At 39.0% G+C, this 21,635-nt stretch overlaps 1 protein-coding gene across 2 annotated transcripts in view; it reads right to left on the bottom strand.

Moving 5' to 3' along the window:
• Nucleotides 1–21,635, bottom strand: part of Cep128 (centrosomal protein 128) — a 342,557-nt gene that overhangs the window by 236,428 nt on the left and 84,494 nt on the right. The gene's annotated exons all lie outside the window — the stretch shown is intronic.

Raw genomic sequence — 21,635 nt, 5'->3', positions numbered from 1 at the left:
ACTGAAAACCTGTCCACGATCACACACCCGACATAGTCTGGTTCCAGGTTCCCTGCTTGCCAACCTCTGTTAACTACCAATCTACCCAGTTCCTTGACGCCCTTCCTGTTGCTATACCTGATCACTGTCAAGGAAAAGAACTCTCCCTTGGCATCCTTTTTGTGACCTTCCAAACCTGGGTTCCTAATCTCTGTATTCTTTCACTTTAGTCATTGTCTTGCTGACGTCTCAAACTCTTTCTAAATTGTTCATCAACAAAAACACCAGCTGGGATGAACTAGGCAGTTTCCTAACTACCACAAGCTCTGAATCTCTTGGGGGGGGGGGGTAATCACACAGGAGTAACAGTCAATTCAATCACAAATCAAGAGCCACCCATCAGCACTCAGAAAATTTTCCACACCACCATCCAATTTAGACAACAGTCACTCCAAACTCTCTCATTAATATTCTACTATATGCAACCCAGCTCTCCTGAATAGAGTAAATTGAGGCAGTCTAGACAGGACACCATCAAAACAATCAATCTGTACAACTCTGAACCTTACCAATGACTCATATGTCTGCTTCTGTGATGTCTGTAGGACTCCATCATCAGTAAACAAATAACCAGGAATGCTATTTCCTGGACACAACTTCTACCTGGAAGAACTCTTTATATTTAGAAGATCAGGATTATCTCATCCCCTACAGCTTCATGGCATTTATTCCCCACTTAAATGCTATAAAAGGAGAAAGTCAAAAGCACAGAAACCCCATCTAACTAATTCCTTCTTATACATTACCAAAACATTAGAGTTTCCAACTAAATCTGAAACTTTTCAGAACTCAATTCCATTTCTAATCTCATCCTTCAAGGGGGAGAAAATGGTGATTGTGCTATGTTAAAGACCTCAGGTTTGAGGAGCTCTTGAAGGATGTAGAGGACTCAACACTTCATAGTCAGACTTACGATAAAATTAGTAACATAAAAGGATACATAGAAAAATCAGCAAAGGAAAGGGGAACAGAGGCTGAAGGCCAGGGAAAATAGGAGTGATATAATCCAGTCCTCTCTCCAAGTGGAGTCAAACATGAACTGCACAATCCCCCTAACAGGGAATTAGCAATACTTGTAAAATGTCATCAACTAGAAAAACTCATTAGAAGCTTCAACCATGGGACATTAACATAAGCAGCATCTGCCTGTCAGATACCAAAACTCAAACTACAGCACAAAAGCACACAAACAAAACACCCCAGATATTCAACACATTATTTACAATGTCTAAGCAAAGTAAATAGTATTAAGGGTCACACATTTGACTTCAAATCCCAACTCTGGGACTCTGTGGCCTAAAAGGAGCAGATTATTCTCTCTGAACCAAAGCTATTCAATTTGCAAAGTGAGCCATAGAGTAGCAACCTCTCAGAGGAATCACAACCCACACAAGACCTAGAAAGCACATGAAGATGAGTGCCACATTTTAGAAACTTAAAATTATAGATTTTTATATCTAACCAGAGGCCATATTGTGATGAGGAAGGTACTACAATGTCTACATTTTAGAGAGGGAAAGTTGAAGCAGAGTGGTCAATACAAGATAAAATAGGTATTTGACACGGAAAGGACTAGTCATAAGCCCTTATGTGCCAATTGACATTTCATTGTATTAATGACCTGAATATGGGCTAAAGAACTTGAATATCTATATAAGAGGTCAGAAATAGAAAAGAATCCTGAAATGGAACTACATAAACATCAGTACACAGGTATTTCTAGAAATGTGTAGAAAGTAGGAAAAAAAGAAGAACCACAGGATAAAGCTTGACATGAGTTTAAATAAAAACCAGGAGCTAGGGCCATAGTCCACTGGTAAAGCACTTGCCTAGAGTGTGCAAGGCTCTGGGTTTAACCCTTAGTACAGGAAGAAAAAAAATCTTATCTTGCTAGGCATGCTGGCTAAGCATGTAATACCAATACTTGGGAAGCTGAGGCAGGAGAATTAACAAAAACCCAATGTTCGCCTGAAGTACAGAATAAATTCCAAGTCAGCTATGACACATAGCAAGATCCATCCCAGAGGTACACACTTACTACCTACAATTTCCTAGACCAAAGACCATGTGCTAGGCACTGAGGAGAGGACAGCACAAGAACTGTCAACTGGGAGGAAAGACACGCTGATGTCAGTGAGGAGACACATGACTCTGGTCAGGAAGAAAGACAAGAAGACTGGTGGGCATGTGAAATGTGAAGAAGAGAAGATCCGAGTAAAGGAGTGGAAGTGAGCATAAACAGAGTCTACACCATGAGCTCTTGCAGGCTGTTGACAAGGAGGGACAGGTGCAGAAGGCTAAAGAAAGACTGCAAACTAAGGTCAGAAACCTAGCTGAAGGGATGCCAAAATCCGCTTGGAACTTTCACAGGTTTCAAGGGAAGGGCTTAACATGATCATACAGGTAACTGAGGAAGATTATCACTAAAGGACATTATGCTAATACTCACATACACACACATACATATTTACATGTGTGTGATGTATGTATATATATATATACACATCAAATATATAATAGCTATGGCCTTATGTTTATACACAGTTAAATGTCCTACAATAAAAAAATGCACTTCATAAAACTACACAGATGTTTATATTATAGTTGTTTAATGGACTATAAAGAATAACTTTTACATTTTAATTATTATAGAGCATTAAAGTTTGTATATTTTTATTATGTTTACCTTAAGAATAATTATTTGGCTGCAAATCTTTGGTAAGAACACAAGTTTTACTGATAATATTTCTCATAAAAACTATTCCACCAACCAAGAATGACTGGAGCAGTTTGTAGAAACACACTACAATGAAAGTGGTGCCTATCTGAACGCACAGGCACAGCACATTAACGCAAATGGCATCTCAAGCGTGGGCATTCAAAGCTTTGTTCTTCAAAAATATAAAAGTCGTACACCTACAGCAAGCCACTGGAAATGGGATTCCATATAAATATACTACCATTTGAAAGAAATTCAACAAATTATCCTTAATAATGACCCTGTGAACAAAGACTCCCCAGCACTCTCCTGAGCTAGGCTTTCTGGGGTACAAATCAGATCTGTAAAACAGATCTGTAAAGATCTGGAAAGACAAAGTAAGGCAAAGGTCATATTGCTCCCTCTGTGACATTAATGGCGGTCAAAGAGACGCCATGTTGTCCCAGGGTGAATGCCCACCCTTTGCCACTGAAGGTTCTGCAGCATCCACTTCTTATGCTTACTGGAGGTCTAGGTGTGGTAATTAGGTTAACAACACTTAGGGCTATAAGATCATCCAGAATAGTTCTTCCCACAATAAGCATTGATATTATATAGCCTGACTGTCACTGATTTAACAGGATTTCTCTGAAATTTTCAGATTTTTAGTTGAATCATGCCCCACTCAGATCTGTTGGAAATTAGCCTGATATGTTATTGTATGTCTTGAGCTCACTCATGTCAGGATAATTTTGGTGTTTTATGGAACTAGTACTAAAAGAACAACTCATCAATTGTCCAGTCAGGAGAACTAAGACAAGCCTCTTTGAACAAAAGAACTCAAATCAATCAAAGCAAGTCTGCAGTTTTGAAGCATATCTACATGAAGCTAAGTTATGACATCACTCACTGAACCCATAATATATAAGGATTTTCTCAAGCACATGAATGGCAAGTAGAATGCACACTTAGAATCCAGGAACAAATTCTTACCTCATGCAAAACACACATTAAACTGATTCAAACTTTTAACAAGTTATAGAGAAGGCAAGACATCAAGGGCTACTTTCATGTCATGTCAAATGAGTTTTATATAACTTTCCATTTCTAGCATAATAATTTTACCCACATACAATGTTATCATTGTCTTCCTAATAAGAAGAGAGACACATACAGGACACTAATCCAAAATATTAGTTCCCTTGAGTCTTAGTGATTAAAAATAATTGTTTCTCCACACATCCTATGAGAACATTTGCTTCATACAGCTACTTGTACTTTTTAATCATACCAAGCCTAAGACAAGTACAAGAAATAATGGTTCAATTTGTTAAATGCATTCATCTCTGTGAAGAAATGAAATATTAACTTGTTTCATTAACTGTGATGTTCATTATACAGATTTTAAATACATTATCTCTTTAGAATGTTTAACTATGGTTAACTTCTAGGGCCCAGAAATACACAAGGGAAATCTGACCATAACACACATATCTTAAATTACATTTATATTTTCTTAAATTTTTTTGCACTCCATTGGATCGATAATTTTAGCCACATAACTCTTGATGCTTAACTTGATGCTTTGAGAAAAGAAAATTCAGGGCTGAAAAGATGGTGTGGTAGTCAAGAGCACTTGTTGCATCTGCAGAGATTTGAGTGCCAGCACCACGTGGCAGTTCACAACTGTCTCCCCAAATATCAACTCTGTGGGCACCAGACACAGACATGGTCCACATACATACTTGTAGGCAAATTACTTATATATGTAAAATAATAAAACAAATCTTAAAAAATTTAAAGAACAGAAAACGTAGATATATATTGTATAAAATCATTTTGCTTTAGAGGCTAGAGAGATGGCTCAGATGTTAAGATGTTGTGACCAAATACCTAAACAAAGCAGCTTAAGGTGGGGAGGATTTATTTGGGCCCAATGTTCACAGAGTATAGCCCATCATGGTGCGAGGACAGGATAAGCTGAAGATGGCTTGCAGCAGACACCACAAACATCTGGGCAGCAGAGTAAGCAGAAAAAACTTGGCCCAGGAGCAGAGAAGTTGCACCACTCATAACCTGAACTAAAGACACAATTTCTACCTAAGGTGAAAACTCACAAAAGTCTAATAACCAATCAAAAGACAAGCTCATGGATACAGAACAAATCAGAAGCTGTCACTGCTGCAGCTGCCTTCGTCCAGCCATTCTGCCCAGCGGTGAAGAAAACCACCAACCACAAGCTGTCTCTCTGCCACCTTCTCTGCTCTGACCACCCAAGAGAACAAGAGACAGTGTCCAACTCTCTCCCTCAGCTTTTAAACTGTGTTGCAGGCAGACAAGACCACACCCTAAGGCTTGCTACCCCAAAAGTCATTGGCTAAATGGATGGAAATCCCCCCACATTTCTCCCCTTTTTTTCTCTAAATAAGAAAGTGGTAATCCTACCATAAAACTATTCACAATAAGAACAAATATCAAGTATTGTGCAGAAGAAAGGAAAGATAATAATATAAACAAAAATGAAACGACAACCAACAAGAACAATATCAATCAAGAAACATGCTAAATGTCCAGGCTATACATAACTAGCAAATAACAGAGATTATTCCAATAGCAGTCCTATCCTGGAAAGTCTAAGTCTTGTACCTAATATGCCTAGCTAAAATATGAGAGAATTGCAATTGTAATTAAGACCCCCTGAGAATCTTAATTACTCCATGGGAGTGATGGTCCAGGTGATCTAACACCCAGGACAGCTTCAAGGTAATTGATTGAGATTATGCAGCCTCACAGACTATTACAATAAAGATTTAAACATAATTCTGCAATGTTTTCAGGAATCCCATAAGATTACCAGTACACTCCCCAGAAAGTAGTTAGCATAGAAAACTATGCCTAATATTCCCAAAATATTGATTATAAATGGTTTTCATTTAAACAGGGTTGGCTATAAATGATTAATGGTCATAGTCAATGTCTTTCTAAAAGAAGAAAAGGAGACAGGATACAGAAATGAGGAAAAAGGAAAGATTATTCAATCTAAATCCTTAAACCAAAAGAAAACTGCTAATCTCAAAATATTTTAAATTGGTATAGATTTTGGTTTATTTATGCAAATTTAAGTTTATTTTGTTATACTATATTTATATTTCTGTTCTTGTTTAAAGTATTACATTTATACAGCTCAATTAAAAATGTAATATATAGTTAAGAAATATAAATTAATAGTCATCTATAATAGTCAAACTTATAGCCATGTTAGTTAGGTTTTCTATATATGCAGAGATATCTAGAAATATAAGTCAAACTTATAGCCATGTTAGTTAGGTTTTCTAGATATGCAGAGATATTTTTCAAATGGATAGGTAATCTTCAAACATGTCAAAGATCTACAGAATATGGCATTTAAAACGTATTAAGAATTTAGACTTTCTCTTGACAGTGAGACATGTCTGATCCTGGCAATGCCAATTACCTCAAGAAGATAATGGGTATGGAAGAAGCTCCTTATGGAGTTTGCTTTCATTGTGGCAAAGTTAGCCATATGGGCAAGAAACTGCTCGTACCTAGACTGCTTGACAGTGTGCTATACAAACTGGACATGCAAGACCCACAGGAAAATAATTGCTAAACATTGTCAAAACAAAGCAGGATGTTCCTTCATGGTTCCTGCTTCACAGATGAAACTGCCAGACATTCTACAGGACAGAAGAAAATGATGGACAAACTGCCATTTGAAATATATCTTTGCATATCTAGAAAACCTAACTAATATGGCTATAAGTTTGACTATTATTGATGACTATTAATTTCCTGCTTCATTGAAAAGTCTGTCAGATAATATGGGCCAGCAGGTTGAAGATGGATACCCCAACTTGGGTGACTATGTAGAAATCCAGATATCTCTGTCATTTCTAGAGTTTCGAAAGATGCTTACAATGCACTTCCTGTTTACTTGAGTAATATTATATCATTCTGGAGTCTTTAATAGAGTTGAAGACTAGATAGTTTTAATAATAGTTTTTCATAATTATGCTAAAAGATAAATGAGATATAAAACTTTAGATTCACAAAGACAGAATAGATGATAGAGTACTTTCTCTAATTTTGTCAAATACAAATAAAATAAATATTGTAACTGCAATTCTTGCTTGATACATGTTTTGTTATATGCAATATTACAAAGTTAAAGTTAAAACCTTCCTTTTTAAATTAGAAATGGTGAGATGATATGAGATGCCACTCTGTATGACATGAATATGTTTTATGATCATTGATTAATAAAGAGGCTACTCTAGTCTACAGGAGGGAAGACTATAGCCAGGTAAGATTTTCAAACAGATACAGAAAGAGAGAAGGCAGAAACGAGAGAGACATCATCAGCTGTCGATGAAGCAAAGTGTGAGGTAACAAGCCACGAGCCAATAATACAAATAATAGAAATGGATTAATTTAAAAGTAAGAGTTATAACTAGCAATAAGACAACACAAGGAGATCAAAGGGATTCAAAATGGAAAAGAAGTCACACATTCGCTATTTGCAGATGATATTATAGTATATTTAACTGACCCCAAAGACTCTACCAGGGAACTCCTACAGTTGATAAATACCTTCATTAATGTGGCAGGACACAAGATAAACTCTGAAAAATCAGTAGCCCCCCTATACACAAACAATAAAGAAGCTGAGAAAGAAATCTGAAAAAAAATCATCTTTCACAGTAACCACAAATAACATAAAATATCTTGGGATAACACTACCCAAAAAAGTAAAAGACCTATCCAACAAAAACTTTAAGTCTTTGAAAAAAGAAATTGAAGAAGATACCAAAAAATGGAAGATCTCTCCCATGCTCTTGGATAGGTAGGATCAACATAATAAAAATGGCAATCCTATCATAAGCAATCTATAGATTCGCTGCAATTCTCATCAAAATCCCAACACAATCCTTCACAGACCTTGAAAGAATAATCAACTTCATATGGAAAAACAAAAAACCCAGGATACCCAAAACAATCCTATACAATAAAGAAACTTCCGGAGATCACCATCCCTGACTTCAAGTTCTATTACAGAGCTACAGTAATGAAAACAGCATGGTTCTGGCATAAAAATAAAGAGGTAAACCAATGTAATTTAATTGAAGACCTAGATATTAATCCACACACCTATGAAAACCCGATTTTTGACAAAGAAGCTAAAATTATACAATGAAAAAAAGAGCATCTTCAACATATGGTGCTGGCATAATTGGATGTCAACATGTCGAAAAATGAAAATAAATCCATATCTATCTATCCACATGAACAAAATTTAAGTTCAAATGGATTAAAGACCTCAATATAAATCCGAACACACTGAACCTGATAGAAGAGAAAGTGAGAAGTAGCCTTCAATGCATGGGCACAGGAGACCATTTCCTAAATATAACACCAGTAGCACAGACACTGAGAGACAATAAATAAATGGGACCTCCTGAAACTGAGAAGCTTCTGTAAAGCAAAGGATACAGTCATAAAGACAAAAAGGCAGCCTACTGAATGGGAAAAGAGCTTCTTCACCAACCCCACATCAGACAAAGAACTGATCTCCAAAATAAATAAAGAACTCAAGAAATTAGACATCAAAATTCTAAATAACCCAATTTAAAAAGGGGGTACAGAACTAAACAGATTTTCAACAGAAGAATCTCAAATGACCAAAAGACAATTAAGGAAATGCTCAACATTCTTAGCCATCCGGGAAATGCAAATCAAAACAACTGTGAGATGCCATCTTACACCTATCAGCACGGCTAAGATCAAAAACACCAATAATAGCTTATGCTGGAGAGGACGTGGAGTAAGGAGAACACTCATCTATTGCTGGTGGGAATGCAAACTTGTACAACCACTTTGGAAATCAGTATGGCGATTCTCAGAAAATTGGGAATCAAACTACCTCAGGATCCAGTAATACTATACTTGGGCATATACCCAAAAGATGTTCAATAATACAACAAAGACATTTATTCAACTATGTTCATAGTAGCATTATTTGTAACAGCCAGAACCTAGAAACAACCAAGATGTCCCTCAACTGAAGAATGGATAAAAAAAAAAAATGTGACACATTTATACATTGGAGTACTACTCAGTGGTAAAACAATGACTTCTTGAATTTTCCATGCAAATAGATGGAACTAGAAAACACCACCCTGAGACCCAGAGAGATGAATATGATATGTACTCACTCATAAGTGGATACTAGCCATAAACAAATGCTATTGAGCCTATAGTTCATGATACTAGAGAAGCTAAGTAACAAGGTGAGCTCTAAGAAAAAACATATATAGATCCACCTGGAAAGTCTAAATAGACATCACCTGAAAAAAATTGGGACTATAGGGGGTGGGGGGAGAAGTGAGGGTAGAAGGGGGAAAGGGGGAGGATGAGGAGAACTTACTGGAAAGGAAAAGCTGAGATGGAGGAAGGTCAGAGATGAATGAAAGAAAAAAGATATTTTTTGATTGAGGGAGCTATTATGAGCTAGCAAGAAACCTGGCTCTAGAGAAATTCCCAAGAATCCACAAGGATGACCCCAGCTAAGACCCTAAGGAATAGAGGAGAGGGTGCTTGAACTGGCCTTGCTCTGTAGTCAGACTGATGAATATCTTAAATATCTCCATAGAATCTTCATCCAGCAACTGATGGAAACAGAGGCAAAGACCCGCATTGAAGCACTAGACTGAGCTCACAAAGTCCAGTTGAAGAGTAGGAGGAATGAGAATATGAGAGGTCAAGACCATGATGGGTTCATTCACTGAAACAGTTTACCTGAGCTAATAGGAGCTCACCAACTCCAGCTGGACTGGGAAGGAACAAGCATAGAACCAAACTAGTCCCACTGAATGTGATTAACAGTTGCATGGGTGGGGCATAATAAGGTGCCACTGGCAGTGGCACCAGGATTTATCCCTACTGCTTATACTCGATTTTTGGGAGCCTATTCTCTTTGGAGGGATACCTCGCTCAGCCTAGATAAAGTAGGGAGGGTCTTAGATCTTCCCCAAAGCAATGTGCCTTGCCCTCTCTGAGGAGTGGACAGGGGTGGGGTGGGGTATGTGGAGGGAATGGGAGGAGGAAAGGGAGTGGGAACTTGAATTGGTATTTATAATGAAAAAAATAGTTTGTGGTTTTTTAATTAAATAAATATAAAGAAAGAAAGAAAAGGAAAGTTAGCAAACTTGTAGATAGTTTCTAATCTTTAGCTATCCCAAATAATTCTTTAAAAACAGCTACTGCTACTGCTGCTGTTTCTTTTCTTCTTCTTCTTCTTCTTCTTCTTCTTCTTCTTCTTCTTCTTCTTCTTCTTCTTCTTCTTCTTCTTCTCTCCTCTTCCTACTCCTCCTCTTCTTCTTTCTCATTCTCCTCCTTCTTCTTCCAGACAGAGTCTACCTATGTACCCTTGACTGGTCTGGCACTTGCTATGTAGATGAGGCTAGCCCAGAACTAATAGCAACTCTCTCTCTCTCTCTCTCTCTCTCTCTCTCTCTCTCTCTCTCTCTCTCTCTCTCTCTCTCTTTCTCTCTCTCTCTCTCTCCCCCCCCCACAAGTATTGGGGTTGAAAGCATGCACCACCATGCCTAACAAGTTTTTTCTTCCTTTATAACCTTCTGATTCACACTTCTAAATACACTTGCAAGATAAATTTCTGAAAGCCAAAGTGCTAAGTAAAAGAAAAGACATTTTGCAAATTCTGAGCTTTCCCCTCAAGTTTATTCCTTATTCATTCTGTGGTAGTGGTGTTTTCTCTATTTTTGTTTGTTTGCTGAGTTCCAGACTATCCTGGACTACAGAGTGTAACTAGCTTCCAAAGCTGCATATCAACCTTCCTAAATGTCAGTTTATCACATCTGGTATTTTATACTGATACCTTAATGATGCCAACAAAGTAATGAATAATAATCCAAGTTAAAAGAAAAGAAAAGAAAAAAGTAAACCAAGAGTTGGAGAGTATCTCAGTTGATAGATTACTCAGTTGGTAGAATGCAAAATGCACGAAGCTCTGGGTTTGATCTCCAGTCATTTAAAGTTGGCATGCTGCCACACACTTGTAATCCAAGCAAGCAGGAGGGACAGAAATTCAGTCATCCTTGGCTACAGAGAGAATTCAAGAATATCCTTGCCTACATAAGGCCCTGTCTCACAAAACAAAAGCATAGTGGAAACCAGAAAACTTACATACACTATATTCTAGTGGCTAAAAGAAAGCAATTAAAGTCTCAGACCCAGCAAAACTGTCCTTTAAAATGAAAAAAAAAAAAAGAATATTCCCAGATGATCAAAAGTTGTACTAGTGGGACTAGTACAATGGCCTTATCTACAACAGTAAGAGAGAACAGAGCATGAAAGCAATGCTACCACTTAGTCACTCACATCTACATTCTGTGATGAGACAGCCCCCACACCCTGGTCACACATGCCCGAGTTCACTTTTCTGTCACTGTGACAAACACGAGAAGCAAAGCAACAAGAGAGGACAGTGTTTATTTGGTTTATATCCTGAGACCACAACCCATCACTGAGGGAAGTGAAGGCAGCAACTCATCAGGAACTAGCAAAAATGGATGAATATTGCTCATCTGAGAATTCACCAGCTAGCTTCTTCTATAGCCCAGGACCACCTACGTAGGTATGGTACTGCCCACAGTAGGCTGGGCCCTCCCACATCTATTAACAGTCAAGACAATAATATCTCACAGATGTGGCCACAAGTCAACCTGACTGAAAAAGAAAGACTTCTCAGGTAACTCTAGCTTGTGTGAATTTAATATAAGAACTAACCAGAACAATAGATAACTAAATGAATGAATTAATAGCCAAACTGAAGCCAACCAAATCTCAATAAGGATAGAGTCAATGTGATAACAGCATGAAATCTGTCTTCTTCATGAAGCCATACACTCTACCTGCTCAGTGATTTTATATAGGCTGTAAGATTTCAGAAAAGTTCCTTTTATACTTTCTAATTATTTGCTGTAATTATTAGTTTGTTAACATACAAATAACTATTCTTTTTAAATTGATTTATGATACTACCATACCTAATATCCAAAGAATCTATAAGCCTATTTCTATTTTCTGGCTGCTATGTTTTAATTTTTGACTTTTTTTTTATTGTGATGACAGAATGCCAGACCCTTTATGACAAATCATATAAATAATACAAAGGTCTAAGTGATAGTTTCCTTCTCAAAATACTTGCTTCTGTTGGGAGAGACCACTGGAAAGGAAACAGCATGAAAGCAGATCAAAGCTAGGCTACAACATCTGGGCAGTCCTTGGGTTCAGTATATTTTCAGTTCACCGAGGCTCTGAGAGGCTGACACGCAGGGTAAAAGTCTGAGAGTTTCCCGGGGATCCTGCATCTTTAGTGAGTCCAGAGTCTACCCTGTGCTTTCCAACTTGTGAAACAGCACACAAGGGATTCTAGTTTCTGAATCAGGACACAGCAGACAGGGAGAAAGCACTGAAAAAATAAAAGTCAAAACCACTACTGTACTCGGAATTTAAACAAAAACCTGACGAAGCCTCTGTTCCTTGAGTTGTTAATAAATCTCTAATTATTTCAAAGTTTTAAAAATACATTCCCATAGTGATTAATGTTAACTGTCAACCTGACAGCATTCAGAATCACAAGGGGAACTACTTCTGGACATCACTATGACGCCGCTTCTAAAAAGGTTTAACTAAGGGAGGGAAGACCTATCCTGAACACGGATGACCCCAAGCCATTGCTGGGAGAAAAGTGTCTCGGGTTCCTGCTGCCATGCCTTCCCTGCCATAACAGACTGTGTCCCTCTAAACTGTAATCCAAATAAGCCTTCCTCACTTAAGGTGCTTTTAGTCAGGTTAGTGTTTTGTTATTACTAAAAACCTAACTAATACAAAGTCTTACAGCTTTTCTGCAAAAACCCAGTGCATTATTAGGGCGGTAACCACCCTGCTCTTGAAACACAGAACTGACAAAAATTTGCCTGCCTCTAGTATCGTATCATTAGCAGTGCCCTTAAAATAAAGACCCTACATGTGATACAAACCCAGTCTTTACCTATGTGAAATACAGGAAATTAAATGCATTCAGTGAATTTAAGGAGGAAAATCACAGACTTCTGCTTTATTAGTCATGTTACTTATCAGCACCTAAAACAGTTTTCAGAATATATAGGAATGATTGAACTTTAAATTTTACAGAAATAATTTTACCATTTCCAAACTTTAAAGAGTATAACAGCGATACCAATGCTTGCGTGAGGCTGAGTACAATCTTTTCTCATTTTATGCCCTTGTAGAAAGCTCCCTGAAACAAGCACCTAAAAAACAATTTAATTTGCCACTTAAAATGATATGCTATCAAATTAAAATTTCTCTAAAGATAAGGTAACAATAAAGACTGCAGGCATAATATACAAACAGCTAAATTTGCATGTTTAAAGCCTGTGTATGCCTCTTAATGCTCTCTGTGGTAGTAAAGGACTTATACACTGGCACACAGCATCTTGTTGGCTTCAGACTACCCATTTTCCAAGTCAAGCTATTATGTCCAAAGCGGGAGTTTATCTTTTTAATTGCTTCAGACATTAAGTCAACCTATAACTAATATGAAGCTGTCAATACTTCACAATTAGTGTATCACATTTACTATCCTGTTTCCTCCAGGTGTCAGTTACACACAAATGCACAACAAACACAACACGCAGACACAAGTCTTATCCCTAGCTATGTCTGTCTTGTTGCAAAAATAATGGTATCAGAAAATGAAAATTGAAAATATTCTCATTCCTGAATTATTTATTAAATATCATCAGATGATAAATATGTAAATATTAGTGATGCCTTAATGGAAGAAAAACTAAGACATTCAGCCCACTTCTACTTTCTGGACTACAGAATTCTTCAAGCCACTGAGGGAGTATAAACATTAGAAGGGCTGTCTTATTTCCCAAATTCTTAAACTCCTAGCTTTTATTATTTGGAAGAAGGGCGTGGGAATTAAACTGAACCCTCTAGTTTGTGTTTGGTGTATTCACTCGTAGAGTATCTCTGCCAAGAGACACCTTTTTTAAAGACATGGGAACACAGAGCACCGACAGACTTAACATCTGCCACAGTGTTAGAGGAAGACTAAGTTCCACCAAGTTCAATAAATTTGGCCTCTGTGTTTTCTTAAAAATACATCTTGAATATTAAAACTTAGGAACAGCGCCTTATTTTACAACATAGGTTTGGATTAGGAAAGGGCTATCGAGACTTTAAACAGGGAATTACACGCAGAGTAATAAAGGTCTTCAGACCTCTGTCTCCAAGAATCCTGTTAACAATAGTGGCACGTCACCACCTAAGTCACTGGATCTGTACAGGAAACATAGGACTCAAAAGACCTCATGCTAAGAACCAGACTTCTCCGTTTCTACTGCACTAAACATGGTTTAGGCTTTGGCTTTTTCACTACCCTCTCTTTGCTAAAGGTGCCTTCTGGAACTACAGCCCACTGTTTTCCTTATGACTAATCATGTCAGTTGTCACTCCGTTATTACTCCCAACATTTAATCTAAGCTATGTGTAGCAGCCTGGTTTAATTTGGTTGGGTTTGGGGGCTTTTTATTTTCTTTCAAGTTCTTAGCTGCTTTTAAAAGTCAAGTTTTTTCATGAAGAGTTAAGTCAATAGAAGATGGCAGCAGAGATTAAATCAGGGGAATCACTGATCAAGGGTGCTTGGAATTCTTACGAATACAAATAACCCATCAAGGTTAATGAGGTTCAACCTGAGTTTAGAAGAAGTGAAAAATGCTCTTATTTTCCATGCATTTACAGACTGAACTTCTTAGGTAGAATCTGAAGCTCAGACTACACCAACTCAAACACAGCTTCCTTCCATTTGGATTTCCCAGAGATACTTTCACTCTTATCCCCCAATATAAAACTACTGCTTCAATACATTTTCTCAGTAACAAAGCTAATGCAATCGTTGAACAAAGCAAAGATGGACAGCCCTTACAGAAACCAACATGCTTTTCAGAAGTGGCTGTGAACACTTGCTGCGTAAGGATGATATGAGGACCTGAGTTCGGATCACCAGCACCCACATATAAGGCTGGAGACAAGGTCACTGGTGCTTGCTGGCCTCTAGTCCAGCTCCAGGTTCAGTGACCCTTTCTCAGGGGAATAAAGTGAAAAGTGATAGAACAAGACATTTGATGCCTTCTGCTTACTTGGGCATACATACCTACATATATACATATGCATATCATACACACACACACACACACCACTGTAGATGAATATTTGTCCCAAATAGCCATATGGAGACTTCTTATAAAGTATAAAAAGTCAATCAACAGCTTAGGCTTTATTACTTACAGCTTTTACCCATTTTTGTGAATATACTTTTTGTCTTGTGACTTTAATACCTTCACTTTCTGTACTGCCCATGTTCCTTCCTCTCCATCAGACTGGTGACTCCGACTCTCCTTTTCTTCTATCCAGAGTTCTCTCTATCCCCAGAAGTCCCACCTAACCTCTTTTCCTACCTAGCTATTGGTCATTCATCTCTTTTTTTAAAAAAATATTTATTTATTTATTATGTATACAATATTCTGTCTGTATGCCTGAAGGCCAGAAGAGGGCACCAGACCCCATTACAGATGGTTGTGAGCCACCATGTGGTTGCTGGGAATTGAACTCAGGACCTTTGGAAGAGCAGGCAATGCTCTTAACCTCTGAGCCATCTCTCCAGCCCCGGTCATTCATCTCTTTATTACACCAATCAGAAGGTACTTTGTCAAAGACACATCTTCACAGTGTACAAAAAGATTATTCCACAACACATCACAGGAAGGAAGGGAGGGAAGGGCTAAACAACAAATGTTAATTTTCAAAATTATTAAAAGATTTTACTTTTAAAAAATTTATGAACGAATGCTAACTGAGCACACAATACAGGTTAATACATTGTATACTAACACAGTACGGCACAGACAGTAAACCTGATTTTAACCCACACCCACACAGGAGCTCCTACTATGCTACAAGTTTGCATTTTAACATCAATGCATACTAGTAAATAACCCACAGCAAAATGTCAAAATAAAAGGAAATAAAATAACAAACATCAGAGTGAAAGCACAGTGCAACAATCTTAGAAAGACAAGCAACATCAGTAAAACCAATTATGGGAGAAAAGACAGAAAATCGCAAGAATTCCTGTAACGGCATGTGAAAGAGGAAGAATCCACACTACAGCCACGAACACCCTTTTAGCTATTGGTGTCATCTTGTCATCCATTCTGTCAACAGGCGAGTGTTTTACAGACAACGAGAGACTAATGATAGTTCCAAAGTGTAAGAGGATGAACCAGCACCCTCGTGCCGTTCTCTCTGCTGAACTGCACTGCCAAGGGGAGCCAGTCATCTGGATCACTGTAATGGCAGGACACAGAACACGCGTCTCCAGATAAGAAGACGATATTCGAACATGATGTCTTACAAGATAAAAACATCATGTCAATTCTATCTTGGTGACACGCTGCTGGCTTAATCCTTAGCTCCTTTTCTACTTTATTGTTACCTACTTTGAAATTTTAAAGAAATATATCCAGATCATTTTAAGCCAATGTAAAGACATTAATAAAAAAATATTAGTGATGTGGACAAAAGACAGATGGAGAGATTGTCACTTTGGTCCCGATACTCCAAAAAGGCTTCAGGGAGGGAATACGTTAGGATTTCCTCAAAATGAAACAGAAGCAGTGAAAAACTGAAACAAAGGCCAAATAAAGGATGGAAATTTGGGAACTTTAAGAAAAATGTTACTTGTCAAGACTTTATATGAGATTTTATATAATTATAGGAAAGCCATGGTTAAAAAGAAAGGGCATTAATGATTAAACAAATTCTAAGCTGGGTGGTGGTGGCTCACGCCTAATTCCTGGGGAGGAAGCAGCAGATTGCTCTCTGAGTTCGAGGCCAGCCTGGTGTACACAATGAGTTTTAGGACAGCCAGGGCCACACAGAGAGACCCTGTCTTGAAAAAAATCAAATCAAAAAATTTTTTAAAAGCAGAAATTCTAAGGACCACCATAACATACATGTTCTTGGGCTGGCCAATAATCTCATTTTGTACATCTATTTTGGTTTAACATATTTGATCTTTAAAAGAAGAGAAGTGCTGTCTCAGAGGGGAATACCTGCCGTGCAAGTATCAGGATCTAAGTTCAATCCCACAGCCCAAGTAGAAGACAATCACAATAACATGCTAAGGGCAACACTGGGGGATGGGGTGGGGTGGAGGCAGGTGAATCATGAAGATCACTCATTGGCCAGCCTAGCTAAATCAGAGAGTTCCAAGAACAGTCAGAGACCCTGTCTCAAACATACATGCAGTGCCGGGCCAGCAAGGTGACTCACCGGTTTTGTAAAGGGGCTTGCCAGCAAGCCTAACAACTGGGTTCATCTGGGACCACATGGTAGAAACCACTGATTCTTCCAAGTTGTCCTCTGACCTCCATCCATTGTAGTGTGTGCACATGTGGACACACACACAATAAGTAAATACATAAGTAAATAATTGTGGTTTTTTAATATGTTTCTAATTTAATTAGAATAACATCACGTTCCCTCCTCCCTTTGCTTTCTCCAACTACTCCTGGCTTCCTTCCCTCAAACCTGTCCCATTCCCCCACTGTAAAGATGGCAGTCTGTTTTCTTTTATTGTTGTATACACACTTACACACACACACATATACACACACAAACAACCTGCCAAGTCCATTTTTTTTTAGTTTGTGCATATGTGGTTGTGGTTGCACAGCTAAATAGCTTCATTGGAGGAGACTCACCCAGGGGGCAAGGCTAATTCTCCTTCTCCCAGAAGACATTAGGAGACTACATCTACTAGCTACAGGTGAGACCCCGAAGATACATCTATATTATAGCTCCTGCATCTATGGCTCAAAGAACATCCAAATAAAAGGGAAGAAATATTTTAAGAGCCAGAATATCAGAAAATCTGTTGTGATGCAGTCTCTTCTCAAAATGGATGCACAAACAAGACTGGAACAATAGCAAAGCAATGTGTGTGTTCATGTGGGGGGGGGTCCCACTCCCAGGCATATAGTTCTTCAAAGTACAAAAAAAATAATGTGGAGAAGCTGTCAGAGGAAAAAATACCCAAGGTTTTACACACACACACACCAAAAAGCATACATCCACAAACATATAAACAAGTACACACACCTAACACAGGTGCACATACACACAAAACATACACACAACTACAGGAGGTTAGTTTCTGTCTGGTTATAAAGTACATAAGGCAACAATAGCCCAACATTCCCAAATTACCTAACATTTTATAAAAATACCCAAGAAACTAAAGGGCATTTGATCACATTTCAGAGGTAGTCTCAGCTGTCAGCAGCTACAACTCAGTGATCTATAACCCCTATTTCACACAGACCTGTAGCAGATATCACTTTGAGAACAGAACCACAAGGTGTGAAAAACAAACAAGGCATAATCAGAAATATTGCTAAATCCAAAACAACTGAGAGAAATTTACTTAGACTGCTGAGGCAGGAGTTTGAAGCCAGCCTGGGCTACATAGTGAATCTAAAGTCACTCTGGGTTACAAAGACAGACCATGTCTCAGAAGGAGGGGTGGAGTGGAGGAGCAAAGAAGCAAGGAGCTGAAAAGTAAAACTCTTTTTCCTGGAGGTGAATACTACATCTTTTCATTATCTTCTTAAAGGGGGGGGGGGAGGGGACAGGAGACACAACACAACTATGTTTCAAGAGCACCTGAGATGCAACTGACGGTACTGGTATGTGAATAAGGGCCTCTCTCCAACAGCTTTGCAAGCAAACCCTGTACAACCAGGCCTAACCTATATGAAAATCACTCCCATGGATTATTACTAAGTCGGAAACAGAGAATCAGGATCCCTTGAGACTATTATTAAGGTACTATAAACCATTTTTAAACGCCAGTGGATTTCAAGATTTCCCCACACCACCCAATTTATATAATAAAAGGAGCAATAATATGAGCAAAGGCACCAAGACCATGATGTGGACACCCACTGAACCAGCTGACCTGAGCTAATGGGAGCTCACTGACTCCTGACTGACAGCAGGGGAAGTTGCGTAACCAAACCAGGCCCTCTGAAAGTAGGTGACAGCTGTATTGCTGGGGCAGTTTGTGGGGCCCCTGGCAGTCAGACCAGGATTGTCCCCGTGCTTGAACTGGCTTTGTGGAGCTCATTCTCTTTAAAATGATACCTTGCTCAGCGTAGATACAGTGTGAAAGGCCTTGGTCCTGCTTCAAAGTGATGTGTCAGACTTTGCTGAGTCTCCATGAGAAGGCTTACCCTCTCTGAGGAGTGGATGGGGGTGGGGTGGGTGGAAGGTGGGGGGAATGAGAGGTGAAGAAATAAGAACGGGGATTGGAATATAAAATGAAAAAAAAAAGATTATTTTTTTAAAAAAATAAATAAATTTAAAGAAAAAAGAGGGGAGAGAGAGGAGAGATAAGGAAGGAAGGAAGGAAGGAAGGAAGGAAGGAAGGAAGGAAGGAAGGAAGGAAGGAAGGAAGGAAGGAAGGAAGGAGAAGAAGAAAACAGGGAACACGCTGTGGCTGAAAGTGCAGCGCTGTTACACTGGTTTTGACCCGATATTTATAGCTTTATTTTACCTCTACTTAACTTCTGCTAACTAGCCCTATTTGGGCACTTTCATCAGGAGGACCATGGCCACACTAATACCCATGAAGCAAATTTTAGAGGCCATATTGTTGCAATGGAGCTATTTCTGGTATTTACTAAACATCTAGAAAGCTTAGGAAAGAGTACGCCAATCTTTCTTTATCTTTACTATCTCTATGATCTAAATCTTGAATGAAATCGAAAAGGTATTTTTAGTGACATGCTGACAAGATAAAAGAGAAATTCAGACCCACAACAGACAAAGGTCTGATCTCCAAAATATATAGAGAACTCAAGAAACTAGACTTTAAAAGGCTAATTAACCCAATTAAAAAATGGGGCACTGAACTGAACAGAGAATTCTCAACAGAAGAAGTTCAAATGGCCAAAAGACACTTAAGGTCATGTTCAACCTCCTTAGCGATCAGGGAAATGCAAATCAAAACAACTTTGAGATATCATCTTACACCTGTCAGAATGGCTAAAGTCAAAAACACCAAGGATAGCCTTTGCTGGAGAGGCTGTGGAGGAAGGGGTACACTCATCCATTGCTGGTGGGAATGCAATCTTGTGCAACCACTGTGGAAGTCAGTGTTTCGGTTTCTCAGGAAATTCGGGATCAACCTACCCCTCGACCCAACAATACCACTCTTGGGAATTTACCCAAGAGATGCTCTATCATATGTCAAAAGCATTTGTTCAACTATGTTCATAGCAGTATTATTTGTAATAGCCAGAACCTGGAAACAACCTAGATGCCCTTCAATGGAAGAATGGATGAAGAAAGTATGGAATATATACACATTAGAGTACTACGCTGCGGTAAAAAACAATGACTTCTCGAATTTTGCATGCAAATGGATGGAAATAGAAAACACTATCCTGAGTGAGGTATCCCAGACCCAAAAAGATGAACATGGGATGTACTCACTCATAATTGGTTTCTAGCCATAAATAGGGACCACGGAGTCTACAATAGGCGAATCTAAAGAAGCTAAGTAAGAAGGTGAACCCAAGGAAAAACATATAGTTATCCTCTTGGATAAGGGAAGTATACAAAATTGCCGGGGAGAAAAGTGGGATGTTGGGGGTGGGGTGGGATGGGGGTAAGGGGAGTTGGGGAGAGAAAAGGTAGAAGGAAAGGAGGGGGGACTTGGGGAAACAGGAGGATCGGGATAAAGGAAGGTTGGATAGGGGAGCACGGAACCCCATTTCTTAGTTAAAGGACCCACTTTAGGATGGGCAGGAGACTTGACCCTAGAGGGGATCCCAGGTGCCCAAGCTGAGGCCCCCAGTTAGTTCCTTGGGCAGCTGAGGATAGGGAACCTGAAATGACCCTATCCTAGAGCAATACTGATGAATATCATGCATATCATCCTAGAACTTTCATCTGGCGACGGATGGAGATAGAGACAGAGACCCACACTGGAACACTGGATAGAGCTCCCAAGGTCCCAAGGAGGAGCAGAAGGAGGGAGAACATGAGCAAAGAAGTCGGGACCACGAGGGGTGCACCCACCCACTGAGACAGTGGAGCTGATCTACTGGGAGCTCACCAAGGCCAGCTGGACTGTTACCAAAAAAAAGCATGGGATAAAACTGGACTCTCTGAACATGACGAACAATGAGGGCTGATGAGACGCCAAGGACAATGGCACGCGGTTTTGATCCAACGCAATGTGCTGGCTTTGTGGGAGCCTAGCCAGTTTGGATGTTCACCTTCCTAGATATGGACGGAGGGGGGAGGACCTAGGACTTACCACAGGGCAGGGAACCCTGACTGCTCTTTGGACTGGAGAGGGAGGGGGAGAAAAGTGGGGGGAAGGGGAGAGGGGTGGGAGGAGGGGGAGAAGAATGGGAGGAGGGGGAGGGAAATGGGAGGCTGGGAGGAGGTGGAAATTTGTTTTTTTTTTCTTTCTTTTCTTTATTCTCCTTTTATCAATAAAAAAATACATTAATAAAAAAAAAAAGAAATATCACTGGTTCCTTTGGGTTATATAAAATCAGGCACTGTGAGCATCAATTTTCTACCTATCACTATAATTATGGAAACTCTTCAAATGTGGCAACTTATTAGAAGGCAACCGCACTAATAAACAGATGCAGGGGAGAGCTGATACATATCTATTTCCAAATGTGTCATCGATGTTTGATCT

The sequence above is a fragment of the Microtus pennsylvanicus genome, chromosome 14, assembly GCF_037038515.1.
Source record: "Microtus pennsylvanicus isolate mMicPen1 chromosome 14, mMicPen1.hap1, whole genome shotgun sequence".
NCBI classification, from domain to species: domain Eukaryota; kingdom Metazoa; phylum Chordata; class Mammalia; order Rodentia; family Cricetidae; genus Microtus; species Microtus pennsylvanicus.
The sequence above is the reverse complement of the archived record's forward strand: the minus strand, read 5'-3'. Positions and strand labels throughout refer to the sequence as shown.